The following is a 12641-nucleotide window of genomic DNA, read 5'->3' as shown; positions in this document are numbered from 1 at the left end:
CCTCTCAATCAAACCAAGCTGCCCAGTTTTATATAATGTCTCTCTCATTTGCTGAGCACTGGAAAATGTCCACTGTCTGAAAACAAGGGGCAACATCTAAAAATGCCAGATGTCATTTTGGTGATGGCCAGAAGGTTTTAGATATTAAAGAAATTTAGATTATTAGAGAAAAAGTCTGTTTGTATTTTACTGTATTTTACAAGAACCCTCCTGAGGCTACATTCTAGTTAATTTTAAGTTTCTTTTTCCATTTAGATAGTAATACAGCTAATCGTCTAACACAATGAACTGTAAACCACAAGCTTGCCACTTCAATCAGTGCCACTAACGCATTGGTCAAATTGAGTAAATCACTTTATCTTCTAGTGAGTTATCCAATCCAGTATGACTGAAAGTCTTCCACATCTTAGTGTGGGACAGCATACTCCATAATACAACCCTAAGAAAGACTTCCACAATTTACATATGCTGCTAAAAGAAAAAAAAAATACTGCCAACACTACCGTATGTTGAAGGAAACTTTCTCATATGGAAACATATTTTCCTTTTCAGCAAAATTTTCAGGAAATTCCCACATCCATTTCACTTGAAGTAATGCAATGCATACTAGGCTATAAAAGTAAAACCTGAACTGAACTGAAACTTATAGGGCCCTCTTTAGGGTTACAACCTGAAGAATTTAGACTGAAAAAAAACACAGTGATACTGGCTATCTACAGCCTGAAGCCTATTTGGAAACTGAGGTATTACCATCATTTACTTTCATTCATGGCTGCCCCATTGCCTAACCAATGACAACTCCTAATTACCATCAACCGATAGCCTCACCTCATTTGTCCTCTTCACTGGCAAGTAATATTGTTTACTAGCAAATACACAGAAATTCAGGTCCTGCACCACTTCAGTCTCTCATTTTACTGTACTGAATTATTTATAAAGCAGAACTCAAGCTTTCATACCTCGGTATCCTGTTATCTCACAGTTCTTGTTCATCATCAGTGAAACTTCTCATCCATTTGACTTGATGCGGAGTTAACATTGTGCCTTTTGTTCATTTACATGGCATGACGTTTTCTGTATGATTTTCTTTAGCGATTGGGGGTATTAACCTCTGGACGATCAGGAACGCCAATGCAATTCGGTTCACGCAGTTGTTCATTGCTACAGTTCCATGCCTTTCCTATTATGGAGCTGATCATCATGTCAACAACAGTAGATGTTGGTGCTGTGCTTTTCTGGTCAGCCATGACGCACACCCACACATACACTCCCTTCCTGACTGCCATTGTGTGTCCAAGCCATTGCTTGTCATCAGAGGCACCTGAGGCCCGAATTATGTAGGCAAGGTAGTCAGCGCCTCTAATTGTTTGGTGTGTGTCATAAACCCTTAGTTAATACTAGGGTTGTCAAAAGTATTGAAATTGACAAGTACTGATTTTAACATTTTAAAATTACTTCAGTACTCATTTTCATAGAATTGTTTCTGCAGACTGCATTACAAGTATACTTTTGGTTTGCCATAGCTAGAGTGGCAGCCCATTTCCATCCATCCATTTAATATTTCAACTTCAGTGGGCTTAGAGCCTTCACTAGTACACTTTATTGACATACAGAGCAGCTGGAGTGGGTTCTGGAATTACTTTGGCTTTGTGACAAACTGGGACAGAAAATCACAAGATAACATGCAAATATGTACGCAATATTTGCCACCAACTAAACAGGCTAACAAAACCCAATTAGACAAACATTTAAAGTACCATCATGCAAGTCAGTACAAATAATTTCAAGAATAATCTTATTTCTAAATTATGTGAAAATGAATAAATATAAACTGTTGCATCTGAAGCAGGGATATGATGTTAATTTATTTATTCTACAAGTTAAAACATTTTTTGTAGTCAGTTACACTTTAAGACAAGGATCTGCAATTATTTTTACCCGTAGACCAGTTTTATTCCACACTGTTCAGTCAGGGGCAACAGTCTTTAGCACTGGGACTCCTTCGCTTCCTTAATTTTTAAACTGCTGCCATAAAATGTGCTTCCGTAACTCATTAATTACATTGGATTTTAATATTGTATTTCATCACATTTACTACACCATGTAAAGTGATATAACTTTTCAGTGCTCAATTGCATAAACAGTGGTACAACACTTTTGTGTGCACATATACTTCCAGCTATGCTTCACAGCATTTATTTAGTACGCCTGGGCTCATTTACAGCCCAACAAAAGCAAGCCGCACAGAACAGAGCATTGACATGCTAGTCTTTATGGAATACAATATGTAAGTTACATGATAGTTAATTTACACAAAAATGCAGCGTGCACTGTTTGCATTTATGCAAAGCCTTTAAATGTGTTAGAAGTCTCTTTGCCTTTAACTTTTACAAAAGACCACATTAAAGCTCTTTTTATTTGAATGTTTATCTACTGTATATTTTAAAATTATGGAACTTGTTTACAAAATATTGCAATACCTATTCAATTAAAATATAATGACATTGATAACATTTCATTGCACTACCACAGTAACTGTACTTGTCTTCTATATGTACAAAAACTTTGTTAAAAGAACTTTACTCTTAGCTTTTACAAAAGACTGCACTACTTATTTACTAAAATGTGTATTTTTTTGTTTTCTTCAGTTTAAATATTTTTATGCATACAGAATTGCAATTTATTTAAACTAGCCAACCCGTGGCGTACCATACGCTGCATAATCAGGCCGGTTTTTTTATCATTTTTAAGCACTGGGAGAAAATTAACATTTGAAAAATCGCTAATGTAATAAATCAGCAAGAAAAGCAACATTGTAACAATGCACGGAACGAACCAACACACAATCGTCCGTGACTGAAAACTGGCAGACCGCAGTCGCGCCTTCTCTTGCCAGACGGAGGGATGGGGGTGCACGGCGCGGAGTGTGGAACGGGAGGAGAGGAGAAAGACGTTCCATTCAGCTCCCTCCGTCATGCTAGTCTGCTGAATTCTCGTTCAGTATGTACTGCCCGCTCATGTGCCCACCTCCAACTTGTCACGTGAGTTGTTTTCTGCTTTTCTAAATATAATCCAATAAGACACACAACCACGGTAGTAGCGAGGTGGGAGGGGAGTGTGTACAAAGGGTAGGGACGTAATGAGTGGGAGCGAATGAGTCACACTTAGTAGGAATTCCACAGCTTGCAGCCTGAATGGGGTTCAATGGCTTACCCACGCCTCTCTGCGCTGGGTAGACACACGGTCAATCTCACGCATAATTATTTATTGAATGCTAAACACTTCTGGAAACACACGGATGTCTAAAACGGGTTGGTGTGAAAATACAACAGTAAGTGAAAGAAAAGATGGAACTCTGGAGAGAGCAAAATACAACACAATAGTGAAACCGCGGCATAACAAACGCCGTGGCTCAGACGTGCATGTGGACTCTTACCACAGACGAAAGTGACTAACTGGGTGGTCGGTGAGTTTTTACGTCCGGGCAAATGGGGAGGCAATGTGATTGCCTAGAGAGCGAGGGTAGATGCCAGCCGGTGAAAAAGGACTGCTAGTGGGCAGGGAAACGTGTTCCTGCAGGAGCATCTAAGAAGACGCATGTTTGTCGCGGATGTGAATTGCTGTATGTAGCGTGTAAAACAGTTTGCTAAGGTGCACGCGGTCGTGGGTTGTAACCGAAAACTCGGTTTTTAAAGACTGCTTACTTCATTGTGCTTTAACCTCAGTTGTAAAGGATTGTTTTAAGGATCCCATGGGATTCCCCTTGCAAACCGTTTCACACGCTGCATATGGCGATTCACCTCTGCGAGAAACATGCCTCTATGAACAGTCAACATAGCTCGGAGGTGCATGACATGCACATGACATTAACCTGACCTGCACTGCATGTGGCCTCTACAACAGACGAATATAAATGACGCCATTTTTTCTGTGTCCTCGTATCCGACTTGGTGGGCGTGGCCCTGCAAGTTGTCGTCGTATCCAATGGTCTTGGAGTTGGTGGGCGTGGCTCCTTCCTGCGTGCGCCATAGGTGTCTCACTTGTCGGCGCCTTAGTGAATCCAAGCCCCTTTTCATGGTTGTCTTGCCTTTCCATGGGTGTCTTGCCTTAGTGTATTATATATATAATTACTTTTTACTGAGTTGCATAATATACTGTATTGGGTATTAAAAATGACATTGAACTTCAATACTTTTTGTAGTATTGTATCTTAGTTTAAAATTCTGGTATCGTGACAACCCTAATTAAGACCAAGATAAAGGTTCAAGGTGAACTGGTTCATGAGTTTTTGCATGACAGACAGACAACCATTAGCATTATATATATCCATGTTCAAGTCCTTTCTACATGTAGTTTACATGTTCTCCTTGTGCCTGTGTGGGTTTCCTCTGGGCACTCTGGTTTCCTCCCACAGACCAAAGACATGCAGGTTAGGTGGATTGGCAATTCTAAATTGGCCCTAGTGTGGCTAGGTTCGACTTGCCATAGACTGGCCACATGTCCAGAACTTGTTTCTGCCTTGTGCCCTACACTAGCTAGAATAGGCTTCAGCACCCCCACGACTCTGTTCAGGACTAAGCATGTTAGAAATTGACTAACTGACTGACTCAATTATTATACAAAGTAGTAATCTGTAGAGAGTAATCATTATTATACAAAGCAGATAGCTGGTATAGAGTAATCAGACAACAATAATTAAAACAAACACATTAACACCTTAGAAAGGTATGATTATGGTAATGTCATTATTATAACAGCCACTTACACAAATGTTTCTTCACTTTCAGGAGACAGCATTTAGCCAAGGCTACATAGTTTGTTAATCAATCTTTATTGTAAACTGCATTTTTCACTTACAGCACTATTGCATGGCTCTTTAAAAGAATTTAAGGCATCATAATACAAAATCAATCAAGTGATAAAATAAAACCAGTTGACCCATATAGCCAAAACAAAAAAGCATAAATAGGCAAAACCGTTGCAATGGCTGCTTAAAGCTAAAGTGAATGACCACAGAAATTGTCACCTCCTATGAAGCACTAACTGCTTTGGTAACACAAATCCCAGTCTCACTGAAATGGAAATGTGTACTTCTGAGTTAACAACATTTGTCATCACAGAATGGTCACACCCTTAAGACCAAAATAAAGGGCAATTTAGCAACACCCCACTGGGTCTTCATCTGATTATTTTCATTAAAAGGTTTCTAATTTTAGAATCACATACTCAACAATCTTGCGTCTGAAATTTAGTTATCCATTGTGGGGAACAGCCTGGACACAGACACGGAGACATGATGTTTTGCACCACCACAAGTTTATTTACAATATTTACACAATAGTGAACACACACACCCCAGTGCCACAGCACCAATCACCCTCACAAGTCCTGGCCTTCTCACAATGCCTTTCTCTGTCTCTGGTCCGCCTCCACTCCACTCCTCTCCTCTCCTCTGAGCTCAGCCATTGTATGAAGGGAGGCGGCCCCTTTTATAATCACCCGGACGTGCTCCAGGTGTTTCCCGGCAATCTTCCACCGACACGCCCCAATGTGGCGGAAGTGCCGGCTGCATCTCCAGAAGCACTCCAGGTGTCCCTGCTCCTCTTCCCCCCAGCACTTCCGGGTGTGGCAGAAGTGCTGAGGTCCAGGGCTCTCCAGGCATTTGGGCGACCCCTGGTGGTGACCACGGGCCCCTACAGGGCTGAGCTTCAATACTCCCTACCCGTGGTCCCCAAAGCAGCCAGGGTGGTAGATTCAGGATATCAGTCTCATTACAGGTGTTGACAAAACGGTAGTCCGGATGCTCAGGACAACCAGTGGTTTAAATGCAGACAACCAAATTATAGACTGGCCAAGCCCATTGCACTGCCAGATGTTTCAGATCATTGGACAAGGCAATATTTTTCTAATCAAACATTTTGATAAAAACAAAAGGCCCAGTTCTTGGTGCTGGATATTAATTTGGGTTTTGCTTTTAAAGACAGCTGCTTATAGAGTGTCAGATTGCCGTAACTACTTTCTAAAACCTGGTTTATACTTGATGCATTAGGCTGTTTCTGCTTGAAAGACACAGAATTCTTTTGCAACTACGTAGCAATATGGATGTGGCAACATGTACCGTAAATGGTGAATTTTGAGGTGAGGCTGGTTAAGTGGGTGAAAAATGTAGGGCTGCATATGACACAACAGGTCACCAAAGTGCAAGGAGGATGTGTAAAAATGTTGGAAGTGCTTCTCTTCATCATGTAGGTCACCCACTCAAGAAAACACATGCCAAAAGTTAATTGTATGCACTCATCATTTACTGCAATATAAATAATATTCAGTAACAATTACACTATGTTATGGACATTAAAAAAAAAAGCAGACAGGATGAACCATTTCACTACTGTACCAGTTACAAGTGAAAGGAACGATACTTACAAGCAGCACTATGACAAAAATAAACAGAAAATAATTTCCACAAAAATGTAAGAACTTTTTTAATGGATTAAATATGGAGGATAGTCTGCAAAGCAGCAACTGCGGGGGTGGAATGGATCACAATACAGTCACATAACGTACCGGTGCTGTATGCAGAGAATATTCAGAAACCACATATAAAAGCTGTCCTTTGTTTACAGGCAAAACTAACTTTAGGATTGAAAAGGAGTAAAAGCACAGTAATATTAGACTGTTTATCATGCTATAGTCAGCGTATGATATCTAACAAATGCTGATGCAGTACTGAGTCACTTTATGAAATGTACAACTTGTTAATTGATCACATGTGATGGCTTGAATGTTCCAAAAACACTTCTGTCACAAATTTTCAAGTTTTCAGCCTTAGAACCTGGACATTAACCTTCAAAATCAGAGGGCTGCACGTCAAATCTTATACAGTCACAGAGAACAATCTCATAAAAAATAAGATGCTTATTAACTGATATGTACTCTGGGCTCCAAAAAGGTACACATAAGGTAGTGAGAATGACTCTTAATAAAAACTGCAAAGTGTGAAAATGCTTCTTCAGGCCTAAACTGAATCTTTACTAACAAAGAACCTCTCAACGGTCCAAGCCAGGCAATTGTTTGTGCAGCTGTATACACAGATTACGGACTGTGGTCAATGGTGTGTAACACTTTAAAAGACATTTTGCACCTCAGAATAACCCTGAAAGTAAAACTGATTATATTTTAGATAGAGATCTAAATTAGGTGTAAAATTAAAATTTTAAACTAGAATATTAATGCAATATTTCAGTTCACTTTTAATAAAATATTGTTGTGGGCAATAGAAAAAGTGCACACTTCAACATGACATAATCCTTTAAAAGTCATCTACTTGCTAAAATGTTCTCTTTAAAGATGCTGATTGTGTTTACATTCAGGTAGAGGAGTGCTATGCATTCATGTACAACAATATTTCACACATAAACATTGCTACAAAAAGTTGCAGGTAACTGTCCATCACATATATAAAGCTGGTTTACCATAAAGCATACCTGGACTGCCAGGTTTGCAATGCTGGTAGCCCAGCAGACTATCAGATGCATTTACAATCTGTCCATCCCTGCATTATTAATGAGAATGAGTATCCAGGATCGTGGAGGGATCATTCAGACAATAATGGGATAGCTATGTTCTAAAGAAACACAATACAGTGGTGTTCAGCTTCACTGAAGTCATTATTGGCCTAGGCATTTACAGCTTCATCATGCCCCATATTTCAGTTATGACATTAATAGACCTATATTGTCATGATTGTATGTTAATCAGATTTATCTGTTTTACTGTCTGTCTAACCAAATTGTTGTGTTCACAGATGTAAATGATGTATGATTTATAGAATGAAATCTGAAAACTTGTGTAAATGCTCTGAACCAGCACTCCATGAAGAACATTAAACCGTGTCCAAATATATAGAATAATGGGAGTTTCCAAGCGAACATTTGTCCATTAACTGACAAGCACTTGGAGGAAAACAAAACCAATTTTCTTGAAAAATAATTTCAGCTTTAATTTACTACCGCCAAGCTCCTGTACCCATCCAAGAAACCTTTGACCAATGAATGCTTAATGTTTTGACACCCCAGCCTCCTCTCAAAGCAACATCACTGCATTGCTTCACTTAATAATAAGCAGCCCCTCTATAGCCAATGTCAAATTACACAACTTCTGGTCGGTAGTTATGTCAAACTTGACAGCTGTGGTTACTGACCTTTTTGTCCAACTATGTTAATTTATGTGACTAGAATTCACTGGGGTTTTGTCACGTAATAATAATTATAAAATAATAATTATCCAACTGAGGACTTTTCTGCATATTTTCATATTTCCAAAATATCAGATGCACATCCCTTTTTCTTACAGCCAATAACATGCTATCTGAAGGAGCTGGGCCTGTACGAATTATTTACAGGTACAGCAAGGTTCAGCCCTAACTTTACACCAGTTTTTCTTTTTTACATTCTAGTGTGGTGTGTAAAACACAAGACATCAGACCGATGAGCCTCTATTCTGCTTGTGAAGTCCAAAACACATGCGTTTCTCATTCCTGATCACTTTATTATGTACAGTAAGCTTTCAGGTGGGCACTCATTGCTTGTCAGCTCTCAGGCACACAGAACCCACCACAATGAGTTAAGGAAAAAAAAAAAAAAAATCACACCCAATTAAATGCTTGAAAATAATTATAGAATTTGCCCTAGGTAGCCCCCATGTAGGGTTTAAAAACTGCCCCCAGTTCTACAATGAACCTAATACTGGGAACGGAATGAAGGTCCACTGGTTGTAAGGTGTATAAATAAATGAGACAATGTACGCATGGCACGACTTTCCGGTGTGTTCAGTTACTTGGTTAAGTGATATAAAAGTTGGAGCACTTCACATATTTCATTCACTTCATCCAATAAGTCATATTCAAATAATAATAAATTGGAACTATATATGTTAGAAGACTACATTAAATATGTGCTATTTAACAGCACTTTAAAATGGAGCTAAAAACAGAGCACAGATAGGCTTGTGGTGGCTCAATTTTCGATTGATGTGTGTTAGTGGAGGATCTGTGACTAACTGTTATCCAGTTTCTTTCAACATAATGTTTTCAAAGGCTACCCAATAAAACAGTGTCCAATAATTAGTAACTGAAAATATCTACTAATACATAATGACCCGTACTTGCATAAAATCAATATCAACATTACCCTTTGAAAGGAAAAAATTAACCGAAATAAGTTACCTGCCTAGGTATTAATATTGGTTATAACAGTAATACATTAAAATCACATAAATAAAAAAGAGTTTTTGAAAAGAACTGATTTATTGTATAATGGGACTATGAGTGGTACAATATGAGCAAGAAGATCAGGGTATTGCTGTGATTGTTTGTGTTTATCTAGGACTGGATCAAGGGATGGGCAATGGAGATCAGGGTTTAAAAGCCACTGAAGCCTCCAAACTCTCAACGCCACAGTCCATTTTTAAACCCTTCCTATGATTATATCAGTTAGGGCAGTTGAACGTTTCCTGTTATTAATTAGTTCAAACAGCATTTAGCTGCAGATTGATAATGTGGATTCTTTACAACAATAATCTGCTGATATTGTTCAGTGAATTCAGGCTTATATATGCTTACTGCTAACATAATTGCTTTCTGCTTCCATTTATTTCTACAGAACTGAGTTTAATGTAGTCTATTATGTTAACTTAAATAAAGCAATGGGAGAAGAGCGCTGCTGTGTGAGCTATTTGCGAGCTCACTCACACTCAGCATCCAGCAGCTATCAGTCGAATAAAAGAAAATATACAACTTTAACCAACCACTCTCAAAGTAAAATTGAAACAGTAAAATAATTCCTAGTTTCTCCATTTTAAGACAGAGGAGTTCACAAATTCACTAATGCTTTTCAATGGGAAATATTGAAATTTTAAAATGTTGTACAGCACAATCTGTTTGAGATACCTTAACGAAAATTGAACTGCCTCGGCCAATTTTTTCAAAGAATAAGTGTGCTACATCTCAATGAAACTGGTCCATTTAGGGGCTGACTGATTTCATGTAAACTGACAGATAGACAGACAGTACTTTTGCAATAGGTGCTTTGAGCATTATGTGCAAATGTAAATAAAAAAGGAAAAGTCTATTTAATACCTTAATAATAATATACCTTTAATACTAAGTCTATTTAAAACCACTGAAAATGAAAGAAATTTCAGCACCATGCACACCTCCCTGACAAAAACTGATAATGGCCACTGAAACAAACCAGAGAGAATCAATAAATTAATGTGAAGCAAGTACACAAGTCCCAGTAAACGCATTATAAGAATGAACGCTCAACTAAAACCAAAAAAAAGTACAAATGACTTGTTGATTAATTATAATGAAAAAGTGACTAAACACAAAAACATATACAGCGAATGCTCACTTAAAAATGATAATAATTATAATTTTACTAGTCCAGTATGACAGCTCACCCCTATGGGTAATTTAGCACAAAGAAAGGGTAAGAATCTTTTGTTTTTCCTGTTTATGCAAAGTTCAGATGTGTTTGCATGTTTCATTATCATCTGGCTGTCATAATATATAGTATCAGTCCAGGTATTTGAGAAAATCCCGCAATTAAAAATATGACCAGATATATGTTTGTTTTTGTTCAAAAATCCCTTAAGGAAAACACCTTCACAAAGTAAAAAGTAAACACCTGCTGAAAACAACTGTCATATTGGCTGCTTACCCAACCTATCTCACACCTCCCTGCAAACTCCTGATCAATATTTACCTTAAAACCTACAGATTTCTCTTTATGAATTCTAAAACGTCCAGCTTGTACAGTTAATGCTTTCAAACACTGTATGCTAAAGCAGGTTTGAGCCACACCTGCTACTGGTCATCTGCAACTGAAATGTGAAAATGCTTCAGTACAGAAATAATGAGCCAAAAGTAGCGCTGGGCAGTTGAAGCGAAAACCTCTGGCTTAATAACCATGTCATCCCACACTCAATTTTTGGCATACTTTTAATATAGTTCAACAAAATACAGGAGGCGGACATAATGTTAAACTAACATCAATCATTTGAAAGAGAAATCCACTAAAACGAAGGTTGTGCTATTATGGAGATGCAGACTGCAAAAGCTGTTTCTTCAGTATCTATTTTTTCAAGCTAACTCCATAGGTCTGTTTGTGTCCCTCATATCACACATCAACGAGATTTCTCCAACAAAGTGGAAAAATACGGGAAGCCCCAAAACAAAACTAAAAGCCAAGTCTCCGTTATCTGTGATATACTGAATAACACTGCGTGCCCCGAAGCCAGCATTGATATAAGGCAAGCTATTTCTCAATACAGATATACAGTATTTTTTCAGCTGTCATTAAACCAAAACGTCGTCATGTAGAGACTTAATAAATTCGCTTTACTAGTGGTATGTTGTTCGATAACAGGAATTTATCTTTATGTGATGGCAATTACTTTACAAACATATTTGTGCCAGGAATCTTTCATTTTAAAAAATCGCTGCACCATTACACGCTGAAATAAGCCACCAGCAGGTCTACTGACAGCAAGCGGATTACAGCATTTACTTTAAGTGCGTGCTGATCTCATCGTTTTACATCAGTGCATTGCCTAGTTCTGACAATTGGTGAATTCCGGGTGAATTAAATACGTCTAACAGTAGATAAACCGTGTAAAAGTATATTCCACTCACATATTACCGACTGGCATCCGAGTTAGCAGACCGCACCTCCGCAACTAAGAAAAGTGGGGGTGGGGAAGGACATGAAGGCTCAAGAGAAATATACAGACCACGAACCGATTAGTAAGAAATCACAGCCCGTGTTCGAAACATTCCAAGACAGGACGCGCTGAAAACAGCGGCTTCAGAAAGAATGGTATGGTAGATACAGCAAACACTCAAATTGCTTTTGAGAATTAAGTCATCCCACGCGTTCCCACACATACTGATAAAGCACCAAGGTACAAAGTGGCCGGCTACTTACTCTCCATGGGCTCAAGAAGTCTTGCGGGTCATAGGCAGTGATGACCGGGTGTGTCCCGACTATCTCCAAAAGATGCCAAACACGAAAACGCCAAAGCACTGTTCAGTAAAAAAAAATAACATATCCCATATCCAACAAAAAACTCCTGCGCAGCGTCATCGCTCCCGGAAGTGTCGTTCCGCACTGACCCAGCGGTCTGAGCGGAGAAATCCCAATTCCAGGAATACTGCTGGAGGGTTCATTTACACATAGGGGATCACAGCGTCTACTGAGGAAAAGACGCGCTGGCTGAGTATTCGCGTGGGTGTAACGCGAGAAGAACGAGCCATGTCGCGATCGTCACATAGCGCCAGGCAGATTTTTTTTTTATTTAATTTTAATTTATTTTGTGTATAATGTCTTTGATAACACATCCACTGCAACAAACCAACTTTGCTAAGAAACTGTGTACACGAAAAATGTAATAGTTGTACGGATACTGTACAAAAAATCATGGTTTTTCTATGGGATTTACTAATAGAACTACATATGGGTATACAGATTAGTATCTATCTATCTATCTATCTATATATCTATCTATCTATATATCTATTGTTAGCTTTTCTTCATTATTTAAAGTTATTTAGAGGTAAAAGGGCGATACGACTTAAGGTT

General features: G+C 38.5%; 1 protein-coding gene across 1 annotated transcript in view; it reads right to left on the bottom strand.

Annotated features, from left to right (window-relative positions):
* The window catches only part of lifra (LIF receptor subunit alpha a), a 138768-nt gene extending 126519 nt beyond the window's left edge, over positions 1-12249 (bottom strand). Inside the window, exon 1 of the mRNA XM_039750645.1 lies at positions 11988-12249. The gene's annotated coding sequence lies outside the window, so the exon portion shown is untranslated. The remainder of the gene's footprint in view (positions 1-11987) is intronic.
* Positions 12250-12641: the final 392 nt, after the last annotated feature.

This window comes from Polypterus senegalus, chromosome 4 (assembly GCF_016835505.1).
Source record: "Polypterus senegalus isolate Bchr_013 chromosome 4, ASM1683550v1, whole genome shotgun sequence".
Taxonomy (NCBI): Eukaryota; Metazoa; Chordata; class Cladistia; order Polypteriformes; family Polypteridae; genus Polypterus; species Polypterus senegalus.
The sequence above is the reverse complement of the archived record's forward strand: the minus strand, read 5'-3'. Positions and strand labels throughout refer to the sequence as shown.